Below are 16,494 nucleotides of genomic sequence, written 5' to 3'. Positions count from 1 at the left end.
AGCCCGTACTTTGGGCTGTTTGTATCAGTTAATTAAATGGGTGAATGGAGGTATGTTTCTGAAATTAAATTTTGTTATTTAAACTGAACTCATCATAAGATTGTTTAGACTAATTTTATATGATGCCAAAATAAATTCATTCAAATTGGTTATTAAATTATAAAGAAAACCTGGGACCTTCTCAGTCATAGAAAAGGTAGTAAAATTAACTGATAGTTCAAATCAAGAATCTTAAAAAAAGGGCAAAGTCTATTAGAGTTAGAAAACAGGTTTAATTACTACGTGATAAGACTGTTACAAGGGGAAGGATAACTCAGAAACGACTTAATTTATATCATCTCAGTTGTGAAATGAAAGACCTTGCCTCCAAATCTACTAGTGCTCAGGGTTTATTGAATTATTAATTTGGAAAAATCTGAAAGGAAGAATGGTTTCTAAATAACATGTTTCTCTAAGTGATATGGAATGATGATAGTGTGTATTTCCTGTTTACTTTATTTTTCCCATCCCCATTTATCCCTTCTATGCCTTCTTCCCCCTCCACCCCCACAATCACCACACTGTTGCCCATGACCACGAGTTTTCTCTCTTTTTATTTTATTTTTTCGCTTATTCCCTCCATCCCCCAAACCCGGGCCAGAGCTGTCTGCCCTCTATCCTCTGTTTAACAATTTCTAGACATTGTTACTGTTTATATAGATTCAATGTTTGCAATGAAACTCTAATAAATAGTGAATAGACTGGGTAAGTTTCATATATGACTGAGGGTCATCCATCACGTTATAAGTGTGTTTGAAATAGTTCATAAATAGTTTCATGTCCTCTGTATTTCAGAATGTTGAGGAAATGGATCCATCAGGTCCCTTATCGATGAGACAAATCCAATTGCCGATCCATTTGAAGCACAAAGCAAAGAGCACAATCCAGAAACACGTCTGTTAATGTCACCCGTCCCCAGATCTTCCTGGACTTGAAGAGTACGGGAAACTCAGTCCCCCGCCGAGTCCCCCAGAAAAGATTTAAGGCCCAACAGCTTTCCTGAAGTCATTCCAAGTACAAGAGCTCCCATTGAGAAGTCAGAGAAACGCCTCAAGAAAAAAATCACTCAGAAATTCAATTTGCTATTTTGAACCTCAATTTTTTTTTTAAAAAAATATATTTTCTGGCATGTTTTGAAAATGCCAGGAAAAAGGAAAAAACCCAAGTCCCTCTGCACAGATTCCCATGTGCTAAGTGCAAGCACTTGAGACGTGAGGCTCAGAGGCTTCTCTCTCCTTTTCACCAGGATCCATCACTGGAGACTCTGGAGACAACCTAAGTGAATGCTGAGCTACCACATACAGAAGTACCTCCTGCTCCAAGTCAGGCTAAAACACACACGCACACGAACACACACGTGCGCGCACACCCACCATCTTATAATGTTATTTTTCCAGGTAAAACAGAGCTTCCCAAGAGGTCCGCAGAAGCACCCGGTGTGTGCCAAGGCGGAGGCTCAGCCAGAACAGTCAGGTCTGCTCTCCCGGCCCCTGGGCAGTCACAGACCTGGCGCACGCGGTGCGGGTGGAAGGGTGGGGATTATCCCGATTACAATGATAAACACATCAGTGGGGTGCTGGGGAACCCCTGGAAGGAAGAGAGGTAACTCCTCTTTTTGATCAACTAGGTTTAAAAATACGCTTGTGTTGGATGAAGCCCTTTCCCAAAGGTCTCAGGGACCTGTGAGCAGTAAAGGAAACCATTAAGTGCTGCCCTCTCGTAGCGTACAGCGTGGTGATTAGGGTAAGGTGACCAGACGTCCCGCTTTTGGCGGTAAAGTCCTGATTTTTAACAATTTGTCCCACGTCCCGCGGCATTTTAAAAAAGTCCCGATTTTTGGAAAGAATGCACGACAAGCTAGGGAACGGCGGGAGAACGGGAAGGGAATATACGGTTTTCGGCGGCCATGTGGCTATTTAGCCAGGATATGAGTTTTATATTATTTTTGCTAATTTTATAATGTTAAACTTTAATAATAACAAATAATTGTTGAGAACTGATTATCAAGAACTGCTTATCAAAGTTCGCATTGTTGATCAGTTGTTAGAATTCGACCACCGCTGTTTGGACTTAATGAACAATGGCATTTTTTGGGATTGGCAACGACGAAAACATTTTGTAACTGTCTCTCAGACGATACACATCGTACTGCGTGCTAATAAGCTAGTTAAACAAGCGATGTCATTACAAATCAGCTATTCAGATAATTTAGGTAAGTAATTTATTTATTTATTTCATGAATACATAAATTTTCTTGAATTTAGCAGACAGTACTCGTATTATTTATATTTTATAGTGGCGGCAAAAAGTCTAGCGCCGGCCTTGAAAGTGACACTTACGACTTAAGTTATGGCAAATTCATGACCTTTTAAACAATGACAGCAATCTACTAAAAAAAACTCACTCAAATGAGAAATATGCCAAAGAATAAAATAATACTATACATAATTTTTTATTTATTATATTTGTAAATTTTACTTATGTTGAAATTTAAAAAAATATATTACAATACTATTTTTGCGTTCTATGAAAATTTTTGTTGCTCCATATAGACCAAATTTTTAACCAAGAACCCACCACTGGTCAATGGTGTCTCGCTTTACCAATGTTAAAATCTGGTCACCTTAGATTAGGGGCGATCCCGCACTCTGATGAAAGCACAGGAAGGCTCTTTGTTTTGACATCCCGGTGTTCCCTGCATAGGCAGGTCAATGGCATCATCCGTGGACATCTGGGCTGCTGCTGAAAAGACCATTCTCTCCATGTTTTATTTTTGCAACTATAAGTTGGAATTTTAGAACCCAAATTCATGTACTTCCTGTGGGTCTGTGTCTACGTAATAGTCTATTTCTTTCTTTAAATTTTTTTTAAACTTACTTCAGAGAGGAAGGGAGAGGGAGAGAGAGATTGAAATATCAATGATGAGAGAAAATCCTTGATTGCCTGCCTCCTGCACGCCCCCTACTGGGGATTGAGCCTACAACCGAGGTATGTGCCCCTGACTGGAATTGAACCTGGAACCCTTTAGTCCATGGGCCAATGCACTATCCACTGAGCCAAACAAGCTAGGGCAGCAAGTCTCAAATATTGATAAGTTATCTTCCAAAATATCAATCAAGGACTTACATGCTTGCGGCTGAGCTGGATGCAGAGTGTATACAATGAAGACCACACAAACCCTGCTCTCGGATCCCAGCTGTGCATGCAGAGACCATTATGTTGATGCAAGACTTAAAGGAAGGGCTATGATGTTACTATTAGAAGCACGGCCACGTTAGGGAAGAAGGTGCATTTAATGCATCAGAATATTTATGTGGGGACATAATGAGTACCAGTCCTTTCAGAAGGAGTCATTTCTTGCACAGTCTTCTGTGAGCTATGGAATGGCTTCACGCATGGATTTACAGTCCATTCTCTCTGAAAAAAGGAGAGATGGGCAGTGTCAGGGGGACATTCCCGGGCACCAATGACAGGGAGAGGCACACAACTCCAGCCGTAAAATTAAATCCATAAAAAACACAGATGACTTTCCAGAATATTATTTACAAAAATCACCGGGTTGTGAATCAAACTCCTATTGAAAATGGCTTTGCCATACGACTCCATCGAGGCTTTCTACTTAATGAGATGTCTGGCCAGGAAGATGTGGGGAGCATTTACCCAGAATGCCACCACGGGCTCTCCACTTGACGGAAATGCTTGCAAGAAGCTTTGAAAGTGGCAACACATTTGTGAACAACATTGTCAAATTTCCCCTAAAGGAACGTGCGAACAGAGAGTACCAGCCGCGAATCAGGCTGTCAATGACGGGCTGACGCTACTGAGTCTCCAGGCACTGCTCCATTTTAGGGTGGAATCCCACTTTTCAAATCATCCTTTTTTTACAATCATTTAATTCTACTTAGTCTATCATTCATCATATTTTGATCATGCATCCTACTTCTAGATAAGATGCATAGCTCCCGGCCAGCATGGCTCAGTGATTGAGCGTCGACCTATTGAGTGTCACGGTTTGATTCCCGGTCAGGGCACATGCCCGGTTGGGGGCTGGATCCCCAGCAGGGGGCATGCAGGAGGCAGTTGATCCATGGTTCTCTCTCATCATTGATGTTTATCTCTTTCCCTCTCTTCTTTTGCCTTCCTCTCTGAAATCCATAAAAAAATATTTTTAAAAGATGTATAGAAGGACTTACACTAATTCACAGATGAGCCCATCCACCACAATAGTAAAATAAATTTGAGTGGCAACAATCAGAATGCATTCCAAATTGAAAGGGAAATAGCGTACATGGCCTTTCTGACTGGATTACCCTTTGGGCTAACTGGTCTCTCCACAGCTCTGCATATAATTACGATGGATCTGAGTAGATTGTGTTCATTGGTTTCCACATCCTCATCATCTTCCTTCATTGCTAGAGTGTGTGATTTTGAAGGTGACATACTGTCTTCTTCTCCTTTGTATCCATAGAAACCCCTATGGCAAAGTTCAGTAACTGCAGGATGGATGACCGATGGGGCTGCCTGAAAGAATGCATGAGATTCTTCTCTGTCTTACTGCTTGTGTTGGGGCTATGTTGTTGTTTTTTACATCAATTATTCAGGTTTTTAGTTTTTTTAAAATATATTTTTATTGATTGCAGAGAAGGAGAGGGAGAGAGAGATAGAGACAACAATGATGAGAGAGAATCATTGATCTCCTGCATGCCCCCTACTGGGAATTGAGCCCATAAATCGGACATGTGCCCTGACCTGGAATCCAATGGTGACATCCTAGTTCCTAGGTCAATGCTAAACCACTGAGCCACGCAGGTTGGACAGTTATTCAGTTTTTGAATTAGCATAAGATTTGACTTGAAATTCTTTAAACTTATATATGAACTGAAAGCCACGATATTAAAACACTGTACTAGATATTTCTTCATTCTAACAAAATGAATATATATATATATATATATATATATATATATATATATATATACTAGAGGCCTGATGCACGAAGATTCATGCAAGAATGGGCCTTCGTTCCCCTGGTTGTCGGCAGTGCCTTCACTCTGGCAAGAGCCACCTTTCCACCTTCCCACACTGCCCAGAGGCTGGAGCAGCTGGGGTGGTGCGGAACACCTGCGTCTCCATGGCGATGACACAAGTGTCCTGTCCTACCCCCGGCCGCTTGATGCCTGTGTATGCAAATTAACCTGCCCTTTTGTTGGGTTAATTTGCATACTCACTCCTGATTGGCTGGTGGGCCTCACGAAGGCATGGTCAATTAGCATATTACTCTTTTATTAGGAATATATACATATATATATATTTACAGGTCCTTAAATTCATGAGTTTTTCAATAGATATTTATCTGAGCACTGGCACACTCCTAGAATATTTTTTTCAAATGAGAAGAAAGGAAATTAACTAGCTATAAGCTTGAAAAAAATGTCATGGGGGAAAAAAAAGTAACCTAGAGGAAAAATCTCAGAAGATAAGCAGAAAACAGTCACTAAGACTTCCAGAAATAATATATTTATTCAGTAACCCCTTTCCAGGAGTCATCCATTTGTTCAGCCGCATTGTCTTGCACTGTTCTCTAAAGGGTAACTAGGTAAATACTTAGCATTTGCACATTAACAATAAAAAAGGTATTCTGCCACTTAGAGAAAACACACCGTCCAACAAGGTAAAGAATAGGAAGGAGAAGAGTAGTCACAGCAGATCTAAGGGGAGAATGAGCACAAAAGAAACCAGTAACATAATTAACTAGGATGTCAGCACTAAATCCGTGGGAAACACAATTGTACTCGAATCTATACATAAGACAATGGCCCAAGGTAATTTGTCCTGCCTCCCCCCACCCCATGATCTCTCTTATTTACAGTGAATAGTGCTCCGTGAAATGGTGTCATTTGCATATGAAGATGACCCATTGGTAGCAAATCTACAAAACTGTTTTGTTTTTGGAGTAGGAAAGGGGTGGCACAAACTCCTCCACCTGGACCTCTTGTGAGCAACGGGAAGTCACAGCGGCAGTCGGTGGGCATAGAAGAAAACAAACACCCAGGGAGTGAAAAATCAATCAGATTGCAGTTAGTGCTGGGGGGAGACTGAGTACTGACACCTGACATATTTCCTCCAAATTCTGACCAATGAAGCTTAACTGTGCAGAAGGTGTCAAATCGTGGATCTACATTTAGTCCAGCCTTAGAATGAGGTGTTATTCCACCTTGGCGACTTTCAGGAAGCACCCCAATTCCTCCTCACGGTACAGCCTTCATTGTGCATTAGAAATGGAACGCCAGGCACCTCTGAACACCCTAACTCTGAGAAAGTAAGAGAGGGGGGATGCTGGGGATGCTGCAACCTTTTGGTAGTGGAAAAACACAATCCAGGTAATATTTTGAGTGGTTGGTTCCTATGCGCCAGCCACTGACATCCCCCACAAAACACATAAATTGAGGTGGAATCCTTGCATGTTTTGGGCTGAGTGCCTCTGGTAGAATGTGGTAACAGAGTGATCACAGCCGAACCTGGTGCAGCTTTTGCAGCTGCGCACGAAGAGGAAGGGGTGTGGACTCAGAAACCACCTCTGTCAGGTGCTATCCCAGGTCCTTACAGAACATGTGGTGCTTGAGCCTAGCAATGGAACTATGTGGTAGGTATTATCATCATTTTCTCAAATAAGAAACTGAGTCTTGGGGTAAAAAAAAACTTCTCCAGGGTCAGATAGTGATAATGTCAGAATCTGGCTACAAGGACTTACTCCAAAGTCCATGATCTTTATTTTATCTATATATATAAAAGGCTAAGTGACCATCCGACTGGCTGGTAGGTATGATGTGCACTGACCACCAGGGGGCAGGTGCTCAATGCAGGAGCTGCCAAGCTGCAGTGACTTGGCAGCGATGGTTCTTGGGTGATGCACCCTGGAACCAGAGAGGAGGGAGCCCGATTCCTCATGGCGGGGGGGGGGGGGGGGGGTTGGGGAGGGCACACGATTCCACCTTTGGTGGTGGGTTATGCTGTTGCTGGGACACTGTCGGCCCTGAATCTGGTTTACTGCCAAGCCGTGGTGACCGCAGACACTTTTTGAGCCACAGTGCTCCCCCAGGTGCGGCTGGCTGGGAGGGATGGTGGCAGGTTGGCTCCAGGGTGTGTCTGGCCCGTCTTACCCAGTCCCACCCCGCTGGCCACCTTCTAATTAATTTCCTTTCAACGTGCACAAATCCATGCACTGGGCCACTAGTTTAAAATAAAGATTATATAAATATTACCGAAGACCTTGATAGAATTCCTATATTTTGTATTATTTATATACTAACCAAATGGATGGAACTACTTGGCCTAAAATCTCAAGTGGAACAACATGAATTTTCAGATGAATATAATTTGTGACCAAGAGTTTTATACCCTACTTTTTCAGTCATTTCAGCCTTACCTTAAAGACTTTGCTAGACTGGCAGAATCCCTGGGTAGTGACAGCATTGTAGTGACTGTAATGCTTTAAGAGATGGTTATAAACACATCTGCTTGGCTAAAAATAAAAGCATTTCTTTCATCAATTTGTCCAAGGCTTTAAGAAATGCCACTCTCAGCAGGGCTTATCAAGACCTATAAATAGAGACAACCCAACACCAGTGAACTAAGCCGCTGCGCCAAGCCCCGTGCAGCAGTCCTAACTCACCATTCTCTAGGAGGGATTCCTATGGAACACACTTGGGGACAGTACTCTGTTTACAAATTAGGTGGCAACTCAGAGTCAAGCTACATACTACACACATATAAATATACAAACAAACTGGTGATCATTGATATGCATGTATATAAATGGATCACAGTGAAATAATTTCAGAAAAGGACCAGATGTTTGATTGAAAGGCTCTCTCTCACTCAGTCGGCGTGGCTCAGTAGTTGAGTGTCAATCTATGAACCAGGAGGTCATGGCTTGATTCCAGTCAAGGGCACATGCCCGGGTTGTAGGCTCAATCCCCAGTAGGGGGCGTGCAGGAGGCAGCTGATCAATGATTCTATCTCATCATTGACGTTCCTATATCTCTTTCCCCTTCTCCCTTCCTCTCTGAAATCAATAAAAATATATATACATGAAAGGCTCTCTCTCTGCATGCCTGTGACCTCCTATGAATTCTATTGCATTAACTTCCATGTTGTATTGTCACGCTTTTCTTCCCAACCAGAGCATGAGCTCCCTAAGTTCAGAGACTGTATCCTTTCCTTTGCGACCTCAGTGCCTAACCCTGTCTGACATTCACTGATTCCATATTGAACAGATATACAATTAGCAGAAAGTAAAATGTCAATGTGCATAATGGAACCACAGGTTACAATCCATGTTTGCACTCAGGAATGGATCTGACTTCTTCCCACGTACCCGTGAACGCTTGGAAATACATCTCTAGTTCATCCAGGCACACATGTCACAGAAGAAAGTTACATTTAATCGTGTGTAGATGAACTGGGGTGACTCAAAGCGCCAGGAGCCACCCACAGAGCCCCGGGCGGAAGCTGAAAGGAGTTGCCTGTCCTTGAATTCTGAGCGATTGTAGCATGCTGGTCCCAGGACAATGTGATAAAGCTGGTGGAGTTTGTATCTGAGATGGCCTTCGCCCTCCGGTGTTTGAACTTCCTGGACCTTTTGCCTCTGTTCTCAGGCACCCAGAGCCTTTGGGATGGGTTCCGACTGAGAGGACGGATGTGGGGAGAGCATGCGCTTTGCCTCCACTTGTCTGAGGCGGGTGTGCGTTCATTTCTATAACCCTTAGTCCCCTCCCTATAAATTCAGAAAAATAATGGTGTTGCTCTGAGAGAAATGCTGTGGGCCTAGAGGAAAGGACACACATGAAAATGCTCTGTAAAGTATGAATCGTTAAACAGGTATTTGATGTTATTTAAAGGAGCATGAGGGACCTGGAGGGTATGACGCAGAGCGAGATAAGCTAGTCAGAGAGAGACAAGTATCACAGGATCTCGCGTATATATGGAATCGAATGGAACAAAATCATCTGACACACAAAACAGATCCAGAGACATGGAAGCATGCAACATACTGAGGATTCTCGGAGGGAAGGAGGTGGGGGCTGGGCGATCAACCAAAAAACTTATATGCCTATATGCATAACCCATGGACACAGGCAATAGTGGGGTGAAGGCCTGGGGAGGGGATCCGAGTGGGGAGGAGGTCAATGTGGGGATAAAAAGGGGACCTCTGTAATATTTTCAATAATGAAATTTTTAAAAATTTGTGCTCAGTGTGAAACTTCAAAATTTAATATCCCAGATTATTAAAACACTGTCCACTAACTAGTTTGCAGATTTAAAAAGATAAAATGTATCCTACTGTGAACAATAAATAAATGAGTAAATAAATAACCTCAAACAAAAATAAACAAAAGAGCCTTAAAACTGGGGACGGCCAATGTCCCCCATGCCCGGAAGTCCCTGTGGCCTAAATAAAGAGCCTCTCTCCCTCATCCGAATGCCCCCTTCTCGTCACCACTATTGGGACCCAGACACAACAGGACCGTTGCCTAAGTCTACCCACTTTACGCTAAAATGCCTGATAAACACAACCAACCTTAGTGGGCTGGTATTTTTAAAGCGGGGCTTGGGAATCCAGTTATTCTGGAGGCTGCTGGGGACAAGTCCTGTTTGTGTCCAGTCTGACCACTCATCCTGACCCTGAGAAACACGGGCGGAGACCATTCCTCTCTGTCATAACCGCCAGCCCATAAAGGATGGCAATTTAATTTCCTGAGATTTGCTAATCTGAAAGTTTAATTAAGAGGAACCCAAGACACTGAAATCGTTTTCTATCAAATATATAGAATAGCAATACTAACCACCAGATGATTTATGTTGCCAGAGTGACTGTAAAAATTATATTTATAAAAGAAACCAAGTGTAACCACTTCAACAATTCTAGGAAGGCACACTCTAAGAGGTAAAATTAAAATTAGGGGAAATGAGACCATTTATAATGGGTCGTTATGACTCTAAGTAACGATGATTATTGGTTCTGCTTAATAAAACTGTCATCTAACACGAAATAGATATTAAGTAAATTATATTACATTATCATTCAATCATGCTACACAATTCAATGCAAAGGTTTTTGTTTTTTTTTTTAAATAAACCCATAAGAAACCGGCCCAATATTAACCTTTCTACCCATTTCAAATAATGAACTGTGGGAAGAAAACAAAATGGTGCCCTGTAAACGCTGCTTTTCACTAGGGGCCAGTGGCCAATGTGTGTTGTTGACATGACATATTGTTTGACGATCTCACTTTGATAGGATCCTTCATGAGGCCAGAATCAGACTTTCTGAAACGCTTCTCCTGCTATCCAGCTGCTGCTCATTCCGGCCAAAACCTGTCTTTCCCACCCTCCCCACGGCCCCCGCTGCTGCCTGACTCACGTGGCCGAGTCTGGTGCATCTCCTGTCACTCCATTTCTAAGCTGGACGCACTCAGGAAGTGTTCACATGTGCTGTGAACACACCGACTCCCAGGTCCCCACCCAGCCTACCGAGCCATTGGCTCTGTGGTGAGGCCGGCGGGTCTGCATGTTCGTGTTCTGCAGAGGTGCCCCCGAATACCTCTGGTCTGAACTACTGACCATCAGTAAAGACAGCCTGCTAAGGCCCAGGTCTACTGCGGCTGCCTTTAACACTTAGCTGATTTCTAGTTAACTCATTATTGAACAATGTATTGAGAACATACGATTGGCCAGGCTGTTTACTAGGTAGTAGGTTTACCAACATAATGAGGCCTCCCCTCTCTCCTGCGTCTCATAGACTAACCCTAGGATTCTCCTCTCTGGAATTACTCTTTCAATACGATGGCATTATTTCGTCAAGATTTCACATAGAGTCCTGAGTTCCCTGCTCCCACGAGTACAAATCAAAAAAGGGGCTTCAATAAAATAAAATAACGTAGTCATTGAAATAAAACAATGCTAGAAAGTCTATAAAGAGACTAGACATAGATGAAGAGAAAATAGGTGAGTAGGAAGACGGAAGCATGCAAAATGCAGCACAGAAGGAGAGAGAAAAGAAGAACAGTAAAGAGAACATAAGAGGCAGGGAGGAAAGAAAACCAAGCCGCTCTGACATCTAATAAGAATCCCAGTGAGAAATCCTAGTGTTCAACGGGAAGACAAAATGTCTGAAAGGAGGACTGTAAAATGTCTTGACCTGTGGACAGTTTGCAGTGAGGTTGCGTTGCAGAACATCAGGGGTGAAGAGAAAGTCTGCGAATCGAGTCCCGATGAAGGAGAAACAAGTGGTTTATTTAAAAGGAATGGTGAGACCGCAGCCGACCCTCAGCCCCAGAAGAGGCACCAGCGAGTGGAGCAATCGCTTCACACCGCTAAGGGAGCAACGTCCAACCTCACATTTGAGAGACGGTGTCATGAAAGAGCTCAAGGACATACAGGGACCCGGCATTTCCTACTTCACCCGAGAGAAACACTAAAGGACATACCTCAGTCATAAGCTTTTTATTTTCTTTAGGAAGAAACAGGGTGTTACTAAGTCAATAAAGTGTGTTGTTCAGTCGAACGCAGTTTTGGGTAGAAATGGTAATAGTATTCCCAACGCTATTTTTTTTTAAATCGTTTAAATAAAAACTAGAACCAAGTTATGGGTAACGCACATCTTTCTTGACAAGAGGTTTATAAAAGCAGATTGTCAACAGGCAATTTTATAGCTTAAATTACTTTGAGGAGGTAGCAAGAGGCACTTGAATGAACATTAAATGTGTCCTCGAAACCCGTGTGTTTACCTTTACGGCATCAATCTGATAGCACTTTAAACTCTATTGATCTGAAAACAGATTTTATTTTTACTAATTTCCCCAAAGAAGGATTGTTTTGTTTTATGCAACGATTTTGTTAGACAGTTTGAACATGTAAAACATGTCAAACATGTAATTGTTGAGTGATTAGCTCCTCACAAAGAATGAAGGCCCTGTCTTAAAAACTAGTTCACTCATCAGAGGGCATCTGGATTTTCAATAATAGACATTAGCTCCTATTACGGAAGTGCCATCTGAGAGACTTGTGGCCATCTGTGACAGAAAAAGAGTGCCTTGTGTATTACTTAATTTAGGAGGTTTCTTATGGAGTTGGATTGGTATGCTGTAGATCAACAACTCTCATTTATATTGTAGCTATCCTTTAAAAAAATCATATATTATTTCAACATTTTCAATGTTGGTAGTGCAGAATTTCCCCCCCGAGTTAAAAGAACAATAAATTTTGAGTAAAAATTCTTGGTGAAGTCAAAGAGGTAATTATTGTTTCTAAGAGATATTTGGCCCTGTTCGTAAGATGATCTCCAAGGAAATAAATATGAACTGTCACATTTAATGAGAAATTCCAAGTATAATTCCAGTTCAGTATTTAATAAAAAAAAACTCTTGGCTTTACTGACAGCAATATATTGTCAACGCCCTCTTGAAGTTATCAAACATTTGGTCTGTTCACTCAACTGGGGAAAAAACAGTTACTCAATTCACTGAAAAAACATTTGAGTCATTTTGGTGTGAATAATGCTCTTTGCATCATTTTGTGTGAAAATAAACTGCTGGCTAATAGAAGTTTTCTTTTTTCTGCTAATTGTTACAGAAACACAACTTTTAGTCTTATTTTCTACATTTTTCCCTCACTACTTTTCTATGCAATTAGGCAAATAATGCCCTTATTCCTTTCTCCACAATTAACGGGTGCATTCTTCTCTCAGACTCCCCGGACTTTTGTGCCCAGAAAGCAACTCTGGTTGTGCCCCGTGACTTCCTTTTGAAACACGAAGACAGAGGTGTCTCTTTTACCTCTCACGTCTCAGCATTTGAGGGGCATTTTTTACTGTACAATTACAAGGCTAGAAATACACTAAAAGAGAAACTACTCTGAAAAAGTATAAACATTCGACACCTAAAATATTCAAAAACAGAAACCAAACAAACAAAAATATATCTCCTTTTAATAGGGCCACCTAAAACAGGAGAAAACAGGACAATATATATATTGGCACCACATGGAATCCTTCTTAGTAAATCGAACACATTAACTATTCTAATATATCTAAGGCAATCTATGATAAAGGAAAGAATATAAAGAGGGAAAGAATATAAGGACAGAAAGAAAAGGAATTGTGGGAAATCTTAATGTGTTAATATAGTTTTGTGTGAAAGTAAGAAGCTGAACTGGAAAGGAATTATTGAGAGATGTTAGAAGGAAGAGGACATGAAGAAATAGTTAAGAAAATGGAACAGGTAGAAGGACCCCGTGGGGATGAAAAGGCATGGCTCAGTTTTACTGACTGATTGATTGACTGGTTGTCTCCATTCATGAAACCTGGGCATTCCAGATATTTAACAACTAATGATTAGTCTAAATCTTTAAAAGCCCTTGTCTTCATATTTGAAATAGTGTTGGTTACAATGTTACTACCCCCTTGTCAAATCTTGTGCTTGGGCAGCCTGCCTTCTAATGGGAACCTAAGATTATCCCCTGCCATATCCATATTGTGAAAGATACTGTCATTAATCACTTGATGCTTCATCCATCTTTTCCTACAGGAAGTTAACAGTGTAACTTGCCTGAAAATATTTTAAATGCATTAATAAAAAGGACTCTGCCCTGGCTGGTTTGGCTCAGTGGATAGAGCGCCGGCCTGCGGACTGAAGGGTCCCAGATTCGATTCTGGCCAAGGGCACATGCCAGGTTGCAGGCTCGATCCCCAGTGGCGGGTGTGCAGGAGGCAGCGATCAATGATTCTCTCTCATCATTGATGTTTCTCTCTCTTCCTTCCTCTCTGAAATCAATAAAAATATATTTAAAAAAATAAAAATAAAAAGGACTCTGTGCATATTTAAAAATTGGACCTCCTACAGAGTGCCTGCCACATTCTATGCACTTGATATTTGTTGTACTATTCATTCTCACATCAGGAGAACGAGAGACAAGAGGTGAAGTTATAAACACCAGGGATTTAAATGAGGCGGCTTTTATTATAATGTGCACCCTTAATCTTTATTTTAAGGAGACAGATATTTGTGTATTGTAGGCAACTTAAGGATGTGGTCCCTTCTGGAAAGGGGAATTTGAAAATGTGGGACTTATTTAGGTCAATGTCAGCCCATTAATTCTGTATCTGACAGGTTCTCGGCTGCTTTTACTACATAACAGATTTTACAAATAATCACTCCAGTCACACTCACCGAAGTCCATCACGTTTACAGCCCAATGTTTTTGTCTCAGAGCCTTTTGTCCCCCTGAACCCGTATGCAATAGTCGTGTCTTCTTAAGACGGGCTCACTGCACTAACTGTGTGGCACACTGCTTCCTTCTATAGCTTTCCGTGTCTGATTTGGTGTACTTCCAAAGCACTTGTTTTTCTTGTCATATGTAAAATTCCGTCAAGGACAACAAGGAGGAACTTAGCTGTACCCGGACGCGCAGGTTGCTCCCTGCAGAACCTAGGGAGCCATTCACGGTGCAGACTCTACAGATTTAATATTTGTTATAATATTTTTTGGCAGATGGCAGTATAGGGCCCCATTCCAATAACATTAGTTTATTGTGACAAATTGCCTACAGATGGACACAAAGTGTCTTGAGAAATGGCGCCTTTCCCAAATCACACGACGACGCCATGAGTTCGTGACTGGAGTCCCTGCTAAAAAGTATTCCCAAATACGTGTTAGATCTGCATTTAAAAAGAGACAAAAATAATAGTGGGACTATTACAGACTCAGAAGTGATATGTCATTTATCCCCCTTTTCTCTTTAAAGCTCAGTAAAGGAGTCAAAACCTGGTTTCACTTATTTGTGGAAGCTAATGAACAAAATGAATTGACCAACAAAGACCTGAAGCAGGGAGGCGGGGTGACTGACATACCTCGATGTGGGGTTGGGGGATGAGAAAAGATAAGCCAAAGAACGTATCTACTTATAAGCACAGCCCATGGGCACAGGCAATAGGGTGGTGAAGACCTGGGGGTGGTGGTGGGGGCAGGTAGGGGATGGGAGGAAGAGAATAAAGGGGGGAGAATGGGAGACATCGATCAACAAAAATATATATATTAAATTACACACACACACACACACACACACACACACACACACACACACATACACACACCCTGCAATGAGCTGGAAGGTCTTCCCAGGTCCCAGCAACTCCAAGGATAATCAATACTGTTAGTGATCACATAAGGTCTATAAACTCTAGAATTTACTTAGCCTGATATGGAATCACTTCTGTGTGAATTAAAATTGCTATTATAAACTACCAACACATAATTGAACATGAACGCTTATCAAATGAATAGACAGCTGTGTGAATAGAATAAAAGGCTGGGGCATCAATTATGATGCTTTCTTCCTGGTCTTGCAACATATTCTTTTTGAGGAGTCTAATCTCAGACAATGTCATCTAGACGGTAAAAGTCTAATTTTCTGCTACAAAGAGATCTTTTCTCTATGTATATTTTCCATTAGTTGGAGGCCTATGAACTATCGACGTCTGGTGCTAGATGCAGTGAGAGGATGCATTTGGGTAAATTTGATTGTTGGGGTAAATAAACTACATGAAAATGAATCTTAAATGAAATTTAAAATTCAGATTTCTCCAGCCCACATTCACTCTGTTGCTCAAAGTATTTTTTGAACATTGGTCATACTTCAAATTGCCCGGGAAACGTTTAAAAATACCGTTTCCTGAATCCCACCCAGGACAATGAACTCAGAATCCCCGGGGCTGGAACATTCGTGTTCCTCACAATCTCGGAGATCCCAGTGTGCATCCGGGTGGAAGGACACTCTGGCCTGCTTGTGAGCTGGGATCTGAAGAGGATTCCATTGCGAACCTGGGATGTCGGAATTTCGGGAGGAAGAGGCGGGGCAGGGAGGCGGAGGAAGCGGCGTCGTTCATTGGAGATTCACAAGGAGAACACGTACACTGAGATCCTAGAATAAAGGGCCGAGTGATGGCCTAGGGCAGAGGTGGAGAACCTTTTTCTTTTCCTGCCAGGGGCCACTTGGATATTTATCACATCACTCCAGGGGGCCATACAAAATGATCAGCTTAAAATTAGCCTGCGCTATTTGGCCAAATATTTCATTAACTCACCCCTCACGCCTTGGCAGGGCCAGACCCACTGATTTCCCAGGCCTCCGAGGGCCCGCAGGCCGGACATCCCGCACTAGACTAGGGACACAGAGATAAATAACACAACGCTCTATTTCTCAGGGACCTGGAGATGACAGGGAAGAAAAGATGGGGAATGTATCTTAAAAGACACAGAATTAAAAATATAATTGGACTCTCACAACTTATATAATGTTATTAACCAGTGTCACTCCAATCAATAAAATAAAATTTAAAAAAAGGCTAGACAAGTATATTTGGCGAACAGGGGTTTTTCTAACTGCTCAACACGCTCT

The sequence above is a fragment of the Cnephaeus nilssonii genome (assembly GCF_951640355.1).
Source record: "Cnephaeus nilssonii genome assembly, chromosome: 21".
NCBI lineage: Eukaryota > Metazoa > Chordata > Mammalia > Chiroptera > Vespertilionidae > Cnephaeus > Cnephaeus nilssonii.
Note: the sequence above shows the minus strand (reverse complement) of the source record.